The sequence below is a fragment of the Cupressus sempervirens genome, chromosome 11 (genome assembly GCF_028749045.1).
Source record: "Cupressus sempervirens isolate cs-2001-9-10 chromosome 11, ASM2874904v1, whole genome shotgun sequence".
NCBI classification, from domain to species: Eukaryota; Viridiplantae; Streptophyta; class Pinopsida; order Cupressales; family Cupressaceae; genus Cupressus; species Cupressus sempervirens.
The window spans coordinates 304,333,279-304,350,239 of NC_143128.1; the positions used below are offsets into that span (position 1 = coordinate 304,333,279).

The 16,961-nt window shown below is 33.0% G+C and overlaps 1 non-coding gene across 1 annotated transcript; it reads right to left on the minus strand.

The window, feature by feature from the left end:
- Positions 1-16,232: 16,232 nt before the first annotated feature.
- On the minus strand, positions 16,233-16,304 carry TRNAD-GUC (transfer RNA aspartic acid (anticodon GUC)). The gene has a single exon. It is a non-coding gene; the product is annotated as a tRNA-Asp (tRNA).
- Positions 16,305-16,961: the final 657 nt, after the last annotated feature.

Genomic DNA, 16,961 nt, shown 5'->3' on the forward strand with positions numbered 1-16,961 from the left:
AATGATGTGTTCTTATCCTATCAAATCTGGGGTCCATGGAAATATATTCAATGATAATCTTGAAAACATACCTCCATAACTTTTTAATGGACTCCATCTCATAATACATCTCCACCTTGATAAGCTTATTTAGCTCCTTTTCATCCTTCACAAAAACTTTGACAATGTTCATCAACATTTTCTTATCTCTGAAAAAATTACACCCTTCCAAAGGGATTTCCGCAACCCGAGCTATCAATTTCACATTGACATGGTGGGTTACCCCTTCAATTTTGACTCTCCCATTTTTCTAAGAATCCACCATAATCTTGGTGATCCCCACATCAAATCCATGGAGCTTCTCTAGGAATCTAGTGATTCTACCCTTTTCCAATTTATGCCAAACCTTCAGTTTCTCCTTCCAATTCCTTGCCTCTCTCGATGGCTCCCTCCTGATTCTTTCCCCCACCATGGTTTCCTCTAAAACAATAAGCCCCCACCTACTCGAAAACATTTTCAAAAATACCAGTATTAATGGTAGTATTCAAAACAACCCTTAAAGCATTCCATCTGTACATGCTATTATATTTTTAAAAGAGTTTTGCATGATTTTTATTAACTCCCCCTCCTATGTGCAATCTTGCAAATCTTTCGATTATTAATTTTGGATTTTTCTAGTACTTCCCTAGATGCAATCTTGCAGAATTAAATTATTCACTGCCACCGAAAACATGTCGCTAACATGCCATGTCATCTTCACATTATTGATGACCACTTCATTAGCAAACCAATCAGTAGCCAAGTTGGCCTCCCTATACACGTGGCTGATATAGGTCTTGTTGAACTTTCCCTAGTCAGACTTTAATTCCTCGATCATATTTGCAATGGTCCAAGAAGGCATAGAGTGACCATTGAGACAATTGATGATGTTTAATGAATCCCCCTCCAACCATAGTTTCTCAATCCCAAAAGTCAAGGCCAATTTAACAATTTGACTGGCAGCACTAGCTTCAGCAAAGTGGTTTGTCTGATGTCCTAGCGGGTAGGAAAAAGCTACAACTCCTCCACCATAGTTGTTTTTGATAATGCCTCCACTGCCAGCAAGACTTGGGTTCCCTTTAGCGGCCCCATTAAAATTAGCCTTGTACCAATTTTCATAGGGGAAAAACCACCTGGCCTCCTGTCTTTTCCTATCCCTGTCCATTTTCCTTTGTCTGCTTTCCCACCTTCAATATTTCCTTCCTTTGTGGTGGCGAAGTTCTGCTTTATTAATCCTTCAATTTTCTCAGCAATGACAAACTCAAGGGATTCCCTGTCTCTGAAGATTCGATTATTCCCTTCTTTCCAAATAACCCCGCAGAAATGCGAGAGGGACTAGGAGCCAATTAATTGGGTGATTAAACCACCTTTATGTGCACTCCTCCATCAGCTGAAGAATTCTTGAATGTTGACTAGGAGCACTAACTAACCCCTAAGTCCCTTGTTAGGAGGTTCCAAACATTGGAGGAATAGGAGCAATGAATGATTAAGTGATTAACCATCTCCAAAGAATGCTTGCATAAACTGCATCTATTGGGGATAATCTAGCCTCTCTTAGCTAAATTATCTAGAGTAAGGATTTTGTCTTGGAGAAAAAGCCAGAAGAATATGTTGATTTTTGGGGTAAGGCCAAGGATCCATTCCTTAGCCCAAATGGGTTTTTCCATTCTATCCTACAAAAAAGTTCCCAGAGGCAACAAAATATTGGTCATTCAAGTTACCTCCCCAGATGACTTCATCCCCCTTGTTATTTATTAAAATAGCATTCAAGTTAGTCATCAAAGAATTGAGTTCCAAGGAGATCATAGATAAGTCCTACCATCCATTACCTATTCTATAATCACTGACTTTTAGACCATATCTTCTTATGCATGGCTCTACCCATCTACCATAATTGTGGTGCTCAATAAGAGGTCCCTAGCTCATCCAGTCATCCTACCAAAATAAGATATTCTCACCTTTGCCAATTTTCTATTTAAACTTGGACTTAGCCAGGGCCATAGCCTTTAGGATCCCATTCCATATGTAAGATCCTTGAGGAGTTTCAACATAGTGCAAAGTGTTGTCCCCCAAAAATTTTAACTTTCTTTTTGAAATTCTTTAATCGCTCTAGTCAAAAGTTACCTAATTCCGTGTAGTTTATCCTAGATTTTTTGGGCAATTTTATAATACATATTTTTTTAATAAATTTTGCAATTGGACACATCCCAAAAATGTGAAATATATCTGTGATCCCCCTAGAAATGATGAAGACTAATCTAAAATCAAAACTTCTTTTTTGAAAAGTGTGTAGAATGGAGTCTAACTTCTAAAAAACTAAGTTGTTGCAAAATTTGATCAATGAGCTAAAATATATACCCCAATTAGTACATGTTGGTTTTTGACAAAAAAGGGACATACATTCAAAAGAAATTATAATTGAAAGGCTTAAAATAGTTCAAATTTGAAATAAATTATATGGTTAAATAGCTAACATAGAGAGCTCCAATGTCATGTAACCTGATTTTATCAATGATCAACCATAAGGAAACTTGAAGGAGAGCACAAAAGAAAAATCAATCATTTTTTGTATGTTTTCTACAAAAACATGTCTTAGACCAATTTAAAGGCTTCAAACCTTTGGGTTGGATCCCCAAGGAAAATCCAAGCCTTAGGCTTTCTATGATCCAAATTTTTAAATAGTATGTGTGTGCCATAGGGTGTGTTGTTTATGTAAAGCCTTTTTAAATTTAGGCTTACATTGCATGTATGCACTATAGTGCACACACACTTTGTAAGCCTAAATTTCAATAGAGAGGGAAGAAGGGAGGGAAGGACAGAGGGAAGGACAAAGGGAGAGAGGGTAGAGTAAGAAAGAGAGAGAGTAGAGGATGGTGAGAGAGTAGGAAATGGGAGAGGGTGGGATAAGGAGAGAGGGAGGGATAAATGGAGAGAGAGAGAGAGAGAGAGAGAGAGAGAGAGAGAGAGAGAGAGAGAGAGAGAGAGAGAGAGAGTAGGGGATGGGAGAAGATGAGATGGGGACAGAGAGAGAGGGGGGGGGATTGGAGAGGGAGAGAGTAAGAGAGAGAGGGAGAGGAGGGGATGAGAGAGGGTGTGATAGGGAGAGAGAGAGAGAGAGAGAGAGAGAGAGAGAGAGAGAGAGAGAGAACTGTGTGTAAGAAATATATAGTATAAGGGAGGAGTAGGAGAGAGATTTAGCTAGAGAAATAGAGAGAGAGAGAGAGAGAGAGAGAGAGAGAGAGAGAGTAGGGGATGGGAGATAGTAGGATAGAGAGAGAGTGTGAGAAAGGATGGGACTAGAGGGAGTGAGAGAGAGAGTAGGAGATGAGAGAGGGTCTAATAGGGGGAGAGAGAGAGAGAGAAAGAGGGGAGAGAGAGAGAGAGAGAGAGAGAGAGAGAGAGAGAGAGAGAGAGAGAGAGAGATGTGTGTGAGAAATATATAGTATAATATAGAAGCGGGATATAGATTTAGCTAAAGAAATGGAGAGAGAGAGAGAGAGAGAGAGTAGGGGATGGGAGATGGTGGGATATAGAGAGACAGAGTCACCCATTAATGTTTTGAGCAAGCGTAAGCCATTATAGTGTGACCCACAAATTTTGTCATGGACTCCAGCTAATGCTCATTCAGACTCATCCGTCTCTAAGCACCTAAGGAGAATTCCATCTAGACCCATCCTATACAAGTTACAAGAGAGAAGGTCATTTGATAAGTCTTTCAACTGGTCATGGACTTTCTTTTAGGGTGAGTTGAAGCTAGGCAAGGTAGTGGTTTTTTAGATTGGATTGTAGACAATGCAACACAAGGGCATAATAGACTCATTAGATAAAACAATGGACTTTAGACTTTACCTTGTGTATTTTTTAATTTGAACCTCTTTGAATTTTGAGATTCTCACAAAACTTGTGTTAAATCAAGGCTTGTTGATCCATGTAAAACAAAGATAAAACCATGGAACTTTTATAACAAAGCCTCATATCCAGATCTCACATAAACATGTTCAAATGTAAAATTCTATAATATACTACATAAGATTCTAGTTCCATGGATTACCTCAACCAAAAAAGTACAAGTTCATGGATTTAGCATCTAATTAAAGTTATATCAAATCATTGAAAAGGGAAGAATTGGTAGTAGCCTCCAAGTGTAAAGTTAAGAGACACACCATGTTGAATCCTAGATGCAGAAAATCACAACCAAAAAATAAAAAGCTATGGGATACATCTTGTAAAAACAAAGGTACATTCCCAATGTGCCTAAAAAGGTTATAGTTAGACATGGTCTCCAATTGTAAAACTGTCTGCAACCCCACATTCTTACCTCAATTGACAAGGTGCAAGTCCTAGGATGAAGCATTTAAGCCAAACTATGTCCCCAATGTAGTTAAAAATTATATAACTGGAAAATGCTTCCAACCAAATAATCTCTTGTAACAAAACACATTTAAGTTTGCATGTGGAAACAAGAGTTGGGTCCTAGAATGCAACATCTAAACTAAAGCACATCCACAATGTTCTTGAAAAGGGTACAATTAGCCATAGCCTACAATTTTAAGCATTTCATACTCTAGGTAAGAAACTACAAATCCTTCCCTATAATCTAAGTCAAAGATATGCCTCAAGAAACATGTGTATAAGAGGGCATATGTCACATGTGCTCCACATAATGTGTGACAGACAATTGAACAAAATGCATTGCAATGGAAATGAATCACAAGCTTCCTAACAATTAAAACCATGTCAAAATAAATTATCCAATAATTATTTAAATCTACCATTCTATATAATTCTAATGTATAATTTAACCTAAACAAAGCACAAATATCCCTTTTATGGAACAATCTTCCACATAAGCTTCTTTAAAATTGTGACATTACATCTAATTCAAATGTGTTAACTAAGTTGATTCACTATCTAAACTAGACCAACACAGATGGAAACCCTTTAAATGGTACTTGATCTCATCCACAAAGAAGCAAGCTCTGAATCAATACAAGGAAGACCCCCACGATTCCTCAAGCTCACAAAACAAGCACATGCAAAAGATAAAGAAAGAGTAATCATTAAGCCTTCTCTATGCAAACCCCTCAAATAATGGTGCCATCCGATAGAGTTCTAAGGGCAATGGAGGGATATGCAAGGTCATATGGATTGTTTCTTGGGTGCTAATTGTCGGCTAGATCAAAGCAAAATTAAAATAAAAAATTGGTAAATTCATGTGCATGTAGCTAGCAGAGATGAAGTTCATGTAACTATCTGACATTTTTCTGGTGGAGCAAATTTTCTCTCCTACCACTTGCTTGGCATGTCCCATCAAATTTTGCAGTGTGAGACATGATGCTTCAATGGGAAATGCCCACAATATATAGCCTATTGGCTAAATATGCATAAAGTTTAATTAAGAAAATGAAATATAGCATATGTTGTTTACATGCATCATTCATAAGGAACCATTCAAGAAGTGTAAAAGAGATGAGTCTTATCAACTCTGTTGTTAAATTGGTAAAATTACACTTTAGAATTTGCATCAAAAGAACTGAGCTCAGCCTACATATTAGTTAAGGTCTTTTTGAACTCAAGGTTATCTTGGTAAAGGACTCATGGATGAGATTATGAAATGTCTTTTACTAGTCAAAAAAAAATTATTAAATTCCTTAAAATCCATTTTAAGGTATAACAATTCACCTCTAATCTATTTTTTGTATTGATTAGTTAGGGTTTCCAACTTTACACAAGACTAAGTGTGAATTATGAGATACTAATTTATGGAAAATTTTAATCTCAAATTTAGTTGCCTACAAGGCCCTGCCTTGTATTGGGAGAGGTAGGCAGTTATGCAAAGAGTATTATCTCCAACTATGTCCATCAAATATTTAAAAAGGTGAAATATGATTCACATGTAGTAAAAAAGAATGAGATTCCCAATCCAAACATTGTGTAATAGCATAATTTTCAAAGTGTTTTCCTACTCCTCTCACATTAGAATTGACAATGTCGACATCATAGTAGATAACAGATAAGGGACAAGCTAATCTCCATCCAAAATGTACTAAAGACAAAACAAAGTCAAACTTTTTTTTTACGTAGTAATTTTTTTCCAATTTTTTTGTTGCTTTTGACTACAAATTATGTAGATCATGAAGATCAAACACTAAAATTTTAGAAAAACCCATTATGTTTTCATTTTTTTGAAAATTGGTCAATTGTACAGTTTGGATGGAGGATAGCCACATCCTGATAGATAATGTAATGCCCTACCAAGGGATCCAAAAGAATTAACCTAAAGTTTTACTAGGTTTGGCAACCATTTATTTTTTTAAGATAACATATAATAACAAACATAAATAGCGGAAGCAATAACATACAATCATTCATAAGCAAACATAATAGATTACATTCTTTAAGGATCCCAAGACGTTGTCACATTTAAATTTAAATAATACTAAGTCTAATAAATACCACATCCACATGAAAGAATAATTACAAGACCAAATCCATTTAAATAATATACATTTTTTATGAATGCCACTTGGCAATAAAATTCAGAATGCACAATCATCTACTATACATGTCATAGGGTATGAAAGGCTAAAAGAATATACATTTATAAAAATAGATTATATCATCCCTTTTAGATCCATGAAGAAAAGTACAATACAATAATTGAAATCATCCATCATAAAGATATAATCATCCATCATAATATACAAAGATAGAATGAAATGCAATGCAAACAAGGAACTTCGGCCATGGCATCAACGAACAGATCTCAATGGTAAAAGTAAAAAGCACTACAACCCAACCTCATGGTAACCCAAAAAGGTCCACTCCCACCACACTAAGGAGATAGTCTCAAGTCCCAAACAGGATATCAATCCCAAAATCAAAAATAATATCTAAGTCAAAGAAACCCTAAAAGTAATCTAACTCAAAGGTTCCAAGATAAATCGACATCTAGACCTAGAGGTAAACACAGACACGTAGTGAATCTACTATGTAAGTGGGCAAGTGTCATTGCAAAAATCAATGCTAGAGTTACCCTGGTAGTCTAACTTGACCCCAGCCCCTTAGTGTCTCTATGTGGTACTAGTATCCTTTTGTACTAACAAGGCAATCTAACGATGCATGGTCGCAACCAAGCATTCTCTCTACTCCCATCCTAGTGTGTACTAGCACTCGAGGCATGGACAAGAGTAGACAAAGACTCTTAGATTAGGTTCATTTTATTCCCATTTAGTGTAATGTTTTCACTTATTAAACAACTTACAATGGGTTACCCTAGCAACCACTTTGGGCCTCGGCCTCCATTGCAAGCCACTTCACGACATTACATATAGATAACCTACCCTAAGCTCATAAAATCACAAATCAAAAAATCATAGAATTTCCCATAGTCATATACAAAGGACCAGAAAACATCAAAAGATAATTCACAATAACCCATCAGTTCTTTACAAGCAACTAGAAAGCATCCCAAAAATACTAATCAAAGACTCAAAAAGGTTAAGTCAAATATGTCATAACATTCATCTCATTATCCCACAACAACACTGAAAGCAATAACAAACAATATAACCAAACTCATCATAGAGCATACCAAACACATTACCATGGTTGACTTTAAAAGATCAAGATCAATTCATCATAATATCACAAACACAGAACTCCCAAGCCTCTGGCAGATGTCTTAAAACTAATCATCACTCTAGTCAACCCAAACACAAAACATAGACAACATACAGATAACAGTGTAGTTCCATAATTTGGTTTGATTTGAAAATACATAGTTGAGTTAACAGTAAGGTTTAAGTATTTGTTTCAATGTATGTTTCAAGTAGGTGAGATTCACAGTTTACCCTTACAATTTAACTCATTTCTAATATTTGAATAAAATGCACAATTACCCTTATTCGATTATAAGTCAAATATTCTAAATTAATTTAAAGGTATTTATTTACTGAATTATTAAAATAATAATTATCGATTTTCAAACAAAATCATTACAATTTTACTAAAATCAATAGTATTAATAATAATAAAATAAATCTAAAACTTCATTAATTAATTTCCATTATTAATTAAACTTAATTAAACTAAATTTAATTAAATAAAAATAACTATATTAACGTTCATTAATTATTTATTATATTAACTAATATTAAATGATAATTTTAATTAATAAATAATAAACTCTTAATAATAAAATTAATAATAAATATTATTAATAAAATAATAATGAAATTTTATTTTATTTTTAAACTTTATAAAGAAATAAATAAATAGAACCTATGAATGCATGGTCGCAGGCCTACTGCCATGGCAACCCTGCTACCATGACACCAGGCGTACCTGGTGTTCATGGCAGCAGGCCTTCCATGTGGCCTTTAATGGCCACCGACACCTTGTGCTATCGTGCGGCCTTTAATGGCCACTGACAGCCTGTGCTTTCATGGAAGGTATATGGTGGGAGGTGGGGGGTTTGACAGCCCCATCTCCCCACCAAATTTTATATATATATAAAGAATAATAGCACCCCCCGCCCCCCCCCCCCCCCCCCCCCCCCCCAAAATATATATATATATATATATATATAACACAATTTCTATCCATACTCTGATAGGAAAATTACAACAAACCAATCAAATTTTCAGTTTAAGATTTTGATTTCATTTCAAACCCTTTCTGATTTAAAACTAATTTCTTTCATCTATAGAATGAGGGTTTCCAATAGTTTCAAGCCTCACATATATAGAGAAAATAATATGAATGCCAATAAATTCAGATGGAAGACTGAAAGATTCATTACAACGAGATCTAGAAAATAATTCAACAACCATAAAGAAGACATGAAATACAAAGAAACATAAATTGTTGGGTGAATAAACACGAGGATCTACCTAGCTTTGATGCTAATTTGCGAACACCTGAAGATTGTGAGAGAAATCTCTTCTCTCAAAACCTTCTCTCTGAAAATTCCCTTTTCCAAAATTCCCGGTCCCTGAAAAATGGACCCTCAAATGTTGATAAGGAGTTCTCTCCTAAATTTGGGGCACTAATTGTGATATCACCCCAGGGAACTCCTTGATCACAACTTTTTAACTCTTTATTATCTTTTTTGAAACTTTATGCAATTTTAAATATCTTTAATGATTTAATTTTCTCTCTTTTAAATTAATTTATTATATTTTAATCTCATGCATTATAAGATTTATGCAATTTAATTAAAATAAACTTTATTAAATAATTGCTTACTCTCTCTTAATAATTTTTTAAGCATTTTTAATACAATATTTATTAACTTAAGTAATAATATTATTTACCATTTATTTAAAAATGATCTCCTAAATATATTATTATTAAATTAATTAAATATTATTGCGCTCTCAAATTAGAACTATAATTTCCTCTTTAAATTTTAATTATTTTTATTTAATTAATTTATCAATTAATTAAAAATAATTAAATATTGAAATATCATAATAATTTTCTGTTAAATTAAATCATTAATTAATTTTTTAATTTGACTTAATTAATTGAAAGATCACCAAAGACTTATAAGACGAAATACGAAAACTCACCATAGAATACCACATACAAGATCAAACTCAAGTGTTATAATCACAAATTTATGTCATATGACGAATTCGAAAGGGTAATCATCTTAGATACTTGTCCTAATTTTCTAAGACAATTGGTTTGAAGTTTTAGGATTTGGACTCAAGAATTTGTCTCCCCTCTCTTACCATTGAGATATTGTGATAAAGTATGCTCATTCTAGCAATTCAGGGAAGTCAATACCTGGTACTTGTAATCTACATAAAATCCATGCATGTACAAACACATATATTCTAAGCTAAACAGGCAATGGTAATAAGTGGTGCATCATGTAGATCCCGACTAGCAAGTGACTATGACTCCCTTCCTTAACCACATCAGAAACATCATACATAAAGAAAACATACACACACATCATACACATGCAGTATGGGGTAAGTATCCATAAGAAAACACGTATAAATAATCCATCTAACTAATCATCATCAAATAATTGAAATCACTGTAATAATCATTATCAAGGTACAATCATGAATACATAAAGTAACAAGTACCAAAGTAGTCTCATCATAAAATCAACTGAGTATGAAAAAAATATCTGATAATCTGAAAGATAATGCTATTAATCATTAAGCATAAACTAACCTAAAAAAATTGGCACTAGTAACAAAATGTAAACTAGGGGCAGGCACTATAGATAATGGGGATTTTTTTTCCAAAAAATGGATACTTTATATTTTGACATAGCTTGAATTACTATTTCGAAATTTGCTTCAAGACATGAAGCTTACCTAATTACATTGTTGGGAAAAAAAATTACTAATGCCAGCTCAACTTGCAAGTCTGATAGAAAAGAGTAGTACAACTATTGTGTTCATTTACAAGCAAATGATTTGCATTACATGGAAAACTACCAAGGCTCCATTAGCACGTTCATTATGTGCAATACATTTTGTCAAACAAACAACTATGGTTGTGGCTATGGTGACAACGGAGGGGGTGAAAGCTTTCGAATTTAATTTTTATTATTTTTCTTAATAAATTCATTTTTTTTCCTTACTTTTTTTTTCTAGCAGTCAATAGAAAAATAGATAGCTAGGCTTTTTAGATTTTTTAAATACATATAAATTTATAAAGTTTAAGAAAAATATCTATGTTTGAAAAAAATCAAATCTCATTGGTAAAAATAATTGTCATTATGCACTTCATGAAATTCCTTACAATACATATGATTTTTAGTTCATGCCATAAGGTAGGAGACTAAAGTTTTCAGTAGCTTCCTCGAACATTGTGCATTCTTCCTTTAACCTATGGTCGTTAGAAAAAATTTGCTATTAAAATAAATTTTTTATTTACTTTTTCTATTTTTCCATTGGCTATGAGTTTTATTCCTAGTAGTCTTTTTAATTTTTCTGTTAAAAGATTATGAAAAAATCTGGAAGGTGTTGGAAATGTGTGATGTTGCATAAAGGTTGCATGAAGTTTGGTAGTTGGCTAGTGTTAGAGATGGCAAATGTTAATAGCATGCCTTTTTAATATTCTATTTAGGGTCTACTATCATTTTTAATCACTGTTGTCCATAGGCAAGGACTAATGATTCGCAAATGTTTTCCATAAAATGCACTTGCAAATTATATCTTGCAAACTTATCATCAATTTTTCCATTAATATTTCTAATTTTCCATTGGTCGAAGGCTTTATTCTCGGTGGTCTTTTCCTTTTTTCAGCACCAAAAATTATGCAGTAAATAAGAATTCAAAGGATGTGGCAAGCAGTGGCAATTGAATAATGCATTGTAGCCAAATTGTAGCCAGGTGCCCTCTACAAACTCTAGATGTGGTGTGTGCATGTAACCTAGCTAATCCACTTCTATTTACCTAATACTACAACCAAATGAACACGATCTTCACTTTTAACATTGTTGTCTTCGCTTTTAACATGTTGTCTGCAACTTGAATTTGGGTTCAATTTTCATAGGTATCTTTGTTTATTATTAGTTGATAGTGCATTCTCTTTCAGTTACTTACCCTTCTATTGAATACAATTTCTTTTTTCCCAGAGCCTATGTACAAGACTTATTACTGGTTTTATTTTGAATATTTTCTATGTTTCTTGCAAGCTTTGACATTCCATACATTTCGTAGATATTATATTCTTGGATTATCATCTCTTCTCATTCAAATCTTCTACATCAAAAGTCAATGATATGGATTACTATTGATTTTTTTAAATTGATTTATCTCTAGCAATCTAAGATTTATTTAAACATAAAATCATAGAGCATCTTGCAAAATCACTGTGTACAAAATCCCTCGTGCACATATCCTGCAATCCTTACATTACTTTTAGTCAATATGTCTAATAGTTCATGTTCTGATGAGGATTTCTCTATCTGCGGTAAAATAACTTTATTTATTCTCCAGGAATTTTGATTCCTGCAATTCCCCTATTCTTCTCTAAAGGCTATCATGTTGATTTATGCAATCCCACTGTAAATAAATTTTACCTACAAACCAAAGGATCAGGTGGGTTATATGTCAGTTTTAATGTACTTCGAAATTGAACTTACAATAGAATTTATTTTTGAGTTGTTTCGAGTGCTTAAGATTTGTGGGTGTTGGAGAAATGATACTGGTATTCATGGTTTTGGATTTGTGTTCCATTCTTTGATGCTTAGGTAAACTCTATTATGGAGAATTTGGGTTTAATTACAGATTTTATTCATTTATATTTTAGATCAAACCTAAAAATACCAAACTCTATAATTTATTAGTAGAAAGTTAGATGTTCTAGAACATGAAAGAAAATGAAAAATGGATTCAATACATTACTACGATAAGATAATTATGTTTGTATTTCATTTTGAAGGGTCTTTTTCTTTCATGTGTTAAGTATGTTCACAAGGAAGCTTGACAAGGGATTCATAGAAATCATATCATTTTTTCTAATAAACATTGAAGCTGGGCTCAATTCTATGAATAATGAAAAAATTGGTACTATAAATTTAGGTGAAGGTTGCAATATAAGCAACTGCAATTAAGTTATTAAGAATTAATTTTATGTTTTTAGTTACATTGTTATCTAATCTTAGCATCTTGATTACTAAAATAGATATTAATTTTAAAAATATTAATTTGAACACAAGACCCTACACCCAAAAAATTCTTCAAGGTATCAATAAAATTTCAAACATTATATGAGCTAAAGAGACATTTGAGTCTACTAAAAATCAATTTTTAATATCTTTTTTCTAGCATGACAAAGAAAAATGTTTTTGTAATTGTTATGATTTTTTTTTTTTTTAATGCTTTTTTTTGTAGTTCTTATGATTTTTTTTTTTTTTTTTTGTGAATGTTTGGTTGTTCTTGAACAACTTTTCAATAGAAATTAGTGGAAGTTTCATTGCAAGTCACTCTGCTTTTCCAATGCATGACTATGAAAGGAACAAATCAGTGGTGAAGACCTGGAATGGAATGCGTACTACTGAAAATTTTGTGGCATATTTGATGCACATAAACAAGGAATTGAATCAGGTATTTTTAGAAGTAGTTATCATGTCTATCCGATGTCACTGCTTAACTTTGTATTATTATAATCTGTGTTGTAGGGTTGTGTAGTATTTCCATCATGCTGGTTTAAAAAGTGGGCTTTTCCATCAAGAAAGTTTCCCATTTTGCAGATCTATGATCCACTCAGAGTCAAAGGCATGGTACACAATGATGGTTTCTTTTATGTATTTAGCATCAATAGGAAATTGGCATTATATGCATGCTCCAATATGCTTTGCTAATTGAAAGCTCAACATAGACGTTTGGATTTTTTTTCAATAAATTGATCCTTTTAACGGTAGAAACTGAAAAATATTTCCACCAAATTATGGCCCTCTTATTTAGTCCAATTAAAATGAATGTTCGAGTTTAAAATTTCATTTTCCCATTGGAAGAGCTGCTTTTTCCTTATGGTTTTTTTATTTTCCTCCTTACAAAAATCTGCAAATAAAGCAGCATGGTGAGTAATGGCAAAAGGATATGTTACAATAGGCTGCAAGCTTTGAACATTGGGATATAATATCTGTTCAAGCACAGTATTCAAACAAGAGCTCTTAGCGAGCTGTAGTCCCTTCCTTTAAGCTTAGAATGAGAAAATATTGTATTTTTTAGAAAAGGTATTTTGCAATTAGAGTGTCAATTGTTATTAATCTATTATTTTTTTTGTTATTAATTAATTTTTATTTAAATAAAGTTAATCTTTCTTGTAAAATTTAGAAATCAATAAATTTATAAAATAGTAGTTTTTTAATGAAATGGTAGAATGAAAATGATTTATTTTTAATGAAATAATAGATGTTTAAAAAACAGTAATCAAAAGTTCCCATTTGTGTGATCTTATTATTGGAATGGCTAAATAAGCAAGTCATATATCTATTTTACTATTGGTTCCTAAAATTTGGTCCCGAAAATTGAATCACCTTAAACTCTCACAAATGAAAAATAATTTACATTTCAGAAACATAAACACAAATAGAAATAGTGTACAAAATAGTTAAAATAAAATTCATAAAGAAGACTTAGAATTTACTTATATTTATATATATGTATATTTCAAATCATTCTAATATTTCAAAAATTAAAGATTAAATTTATTTCTTAATTGAAATCGCACAGTTGTATTCATTAGATTATAAATTATCAACACAAGATTTTATTCAAAATATTTATAATAATTGAAGAGTTCAATATTCTCTGAAAACATACTTGATATGTCTTAATCTGCAGCTTGCCAAATGGAAAGATAATATAATAGCCTGGTCCAACGTGTAGCTTCCCAAAGCACACAGTAAGAGCCCTGCACCACGTATCCAGTGTACAAATTATAATATTTGCTACGCCCTCACGGGACATCCCTAACTTACATGTTTTGTACGGAAATTAAAATGAAATTGAATTTCTGGTGAATTTGGGGATTCATTCAGAATGTATCTAAGTTTAATAGAGAACACTACAAAGTGAGTACGGTTAGGCTGCAAAATTACTGCGAGATGAGAAGATAATTTGCTACTCGGAATCTTAAATCTTTTCTTCTGTGAATTTCTGTTGATCTTTTTTTCATGATTTTAAAATGGAAAATTTGGCACATACTTGCAGATGTCGATCAGCTACAACTCAAAATGTTAGTTGGCAACATAATATTTGGAAGGCGTTGCATTATTGTTATCGAAGTCCAATGTCGGTGGTTCTCCGCAGCCAAATCAATCATACCTTTTTGCCACCAACATTCCTCAAGCTCGATGCGAAATAAATGCATCTATATCCTGTCTTTACTAGTTCTTACTTTTCCTAAATACTCATAGGCTGGTTGGTTAAAATCATAACCTGGTTTTCAATTTCATCTTCTAATTTTGGTCAAAAATTCGAAGAAGTTTCTTCCAACAAAAAGGTGAAATTCGAAATTAAAATCAGGTTTTGAATTTTATTACAATTTTTTTAATAATATTGTGGGGTCCACGGTATATTCATCTTCCGTGTCAACCAAATGGACCATTAGCTTTCCAAACCACAAAACCAAGATTTCGAAAACATGGTTATAAGATAACTTGGTTATGGCAGAAATTTATCTTCCCCAACCAAACGGGGCCTTAGCCAAAAAGAAAAATGAGAAATAGGTAGGGAAGGAAACGGAAACATTAGTTCACTACCTTATATAACACAGAAATTAATAACATATTAATACTATTATTTTTTTATTGTGAACAAATTTTAATTGATGCCTATTTTCCTCTTGATTGCACACCATAGGGATGATCTCTAAACTAGTTTGGGTAGACATGATTGAACGTGGATGGTGAGAGATCTTATTGGTATAATGTTGTGGGTTTGAAGAACGAAAATGAGAGGTTGGTTAGAACATCTTATGTTTGCAATTCTCCGTTGCAAGGATTTACAGCTTACTTGCCTGTGGATGCCCAATTAGAACAATGAGCATAGTTCACTCAATCGGATCCCTCGTGACTATTACAGTTGACTGGCAAAGGCTGATAGCACTAGAGAGGAATGCAACTGGCAAGGGAAAGGAGAAGAGAAACCAATCCTGATAATCCAGTCCTTGCACCCTAGCAATAGTGTAACCTTTTGTTGGCTAACACTTAAACCAAGATCTTGGGACTGTTATATAATTGGGGATAAGCACTAAACCAGTACACTTCATGTGAGTGCTATGTTGATCCTATTATGATTCTATCTTTTCATGTGTCACCTACAAACACACATTATTCCTACGTTGTCATAGGCGGGGACTAGAGCTGCACGCAGCCCTTGTTAATGATGAAATTTTACCAGAAAAATAATATTTATATTTACATCACATTTACAATAATATCACACTTCTTTGTCCAATGTTATAATTTATAGCTACTTTCTCTGGTGTACAGAACTCAAATTCCTCTGCAAATGGGTACTCTTGATCTACTTCGACTCATCAAAAAAACGCAATCTTCGAAATCTCCTAGAAGAACAGCGGCTTAACGAGCACCTTGGTAAATCTAAAATAAATTTGGACGATGTTTTTGAATTTGAAAAATGAAAACAAAATATTCTAACAGTTTACTTGCATATTCATCGTATATTCATTGTTTTCAATTAAATTTAATGCAAAAAAGTGGTCATCGCCGTTGCCGGGGATCGAACCCGGGTCACCCGCGTGACAGGCGGGAATACTTACCACTATACTACAACGACTGCTATATTTTTTAAAAACTCAACCCGAATTCATTTTGACAAGATGTTCTTAGCGGATTTAAGTTTTAATGGCGCCGCAGAACATATTCGGCAAATCTTGGCAAGACCCAGTTTGCAAAACTGAGGATTGTATAATTTTTCACAAGGTACTAATTCAACGTGCAATCTCAAAGAGAGAAGATCATAATCAGTCTCCTAGATTTAAAAACATCATAAAATAAACACGATAGAAAACAAGCTATATAACGAACTACACCCCAAAAAAAAAAAAAACTGAGCTCGTACTTGGCCAGGCTTATTATTATCTGGAAAGCTTAAACATCAAACTAAGCTGTGTTATATTTAAAAATATATGAACTAAGATGAGTTTAAAAAAGAAGTATAAGATAATATTTTAACCTTGATTGGCGTTTTATTAAATTATTAATAAACCTTTAATTTTATCTTATTTTGAACTTTGCTTTAGGGTTTTATTACTACATTACAAGTTTAAAACCATTTAAAAGCTTTGAGAATGGTTTGCAGGATTTGAAACAGTGCCCTCTAGTTTATCCAGATAGAAATAAGAAATTGACCTTTTCGTTTAGTAATTTATCTCCCCTAGTTTTGTATAATTAATTATAGTTTTATGGACTAGTTGAAAGTCAGTTATTAGTT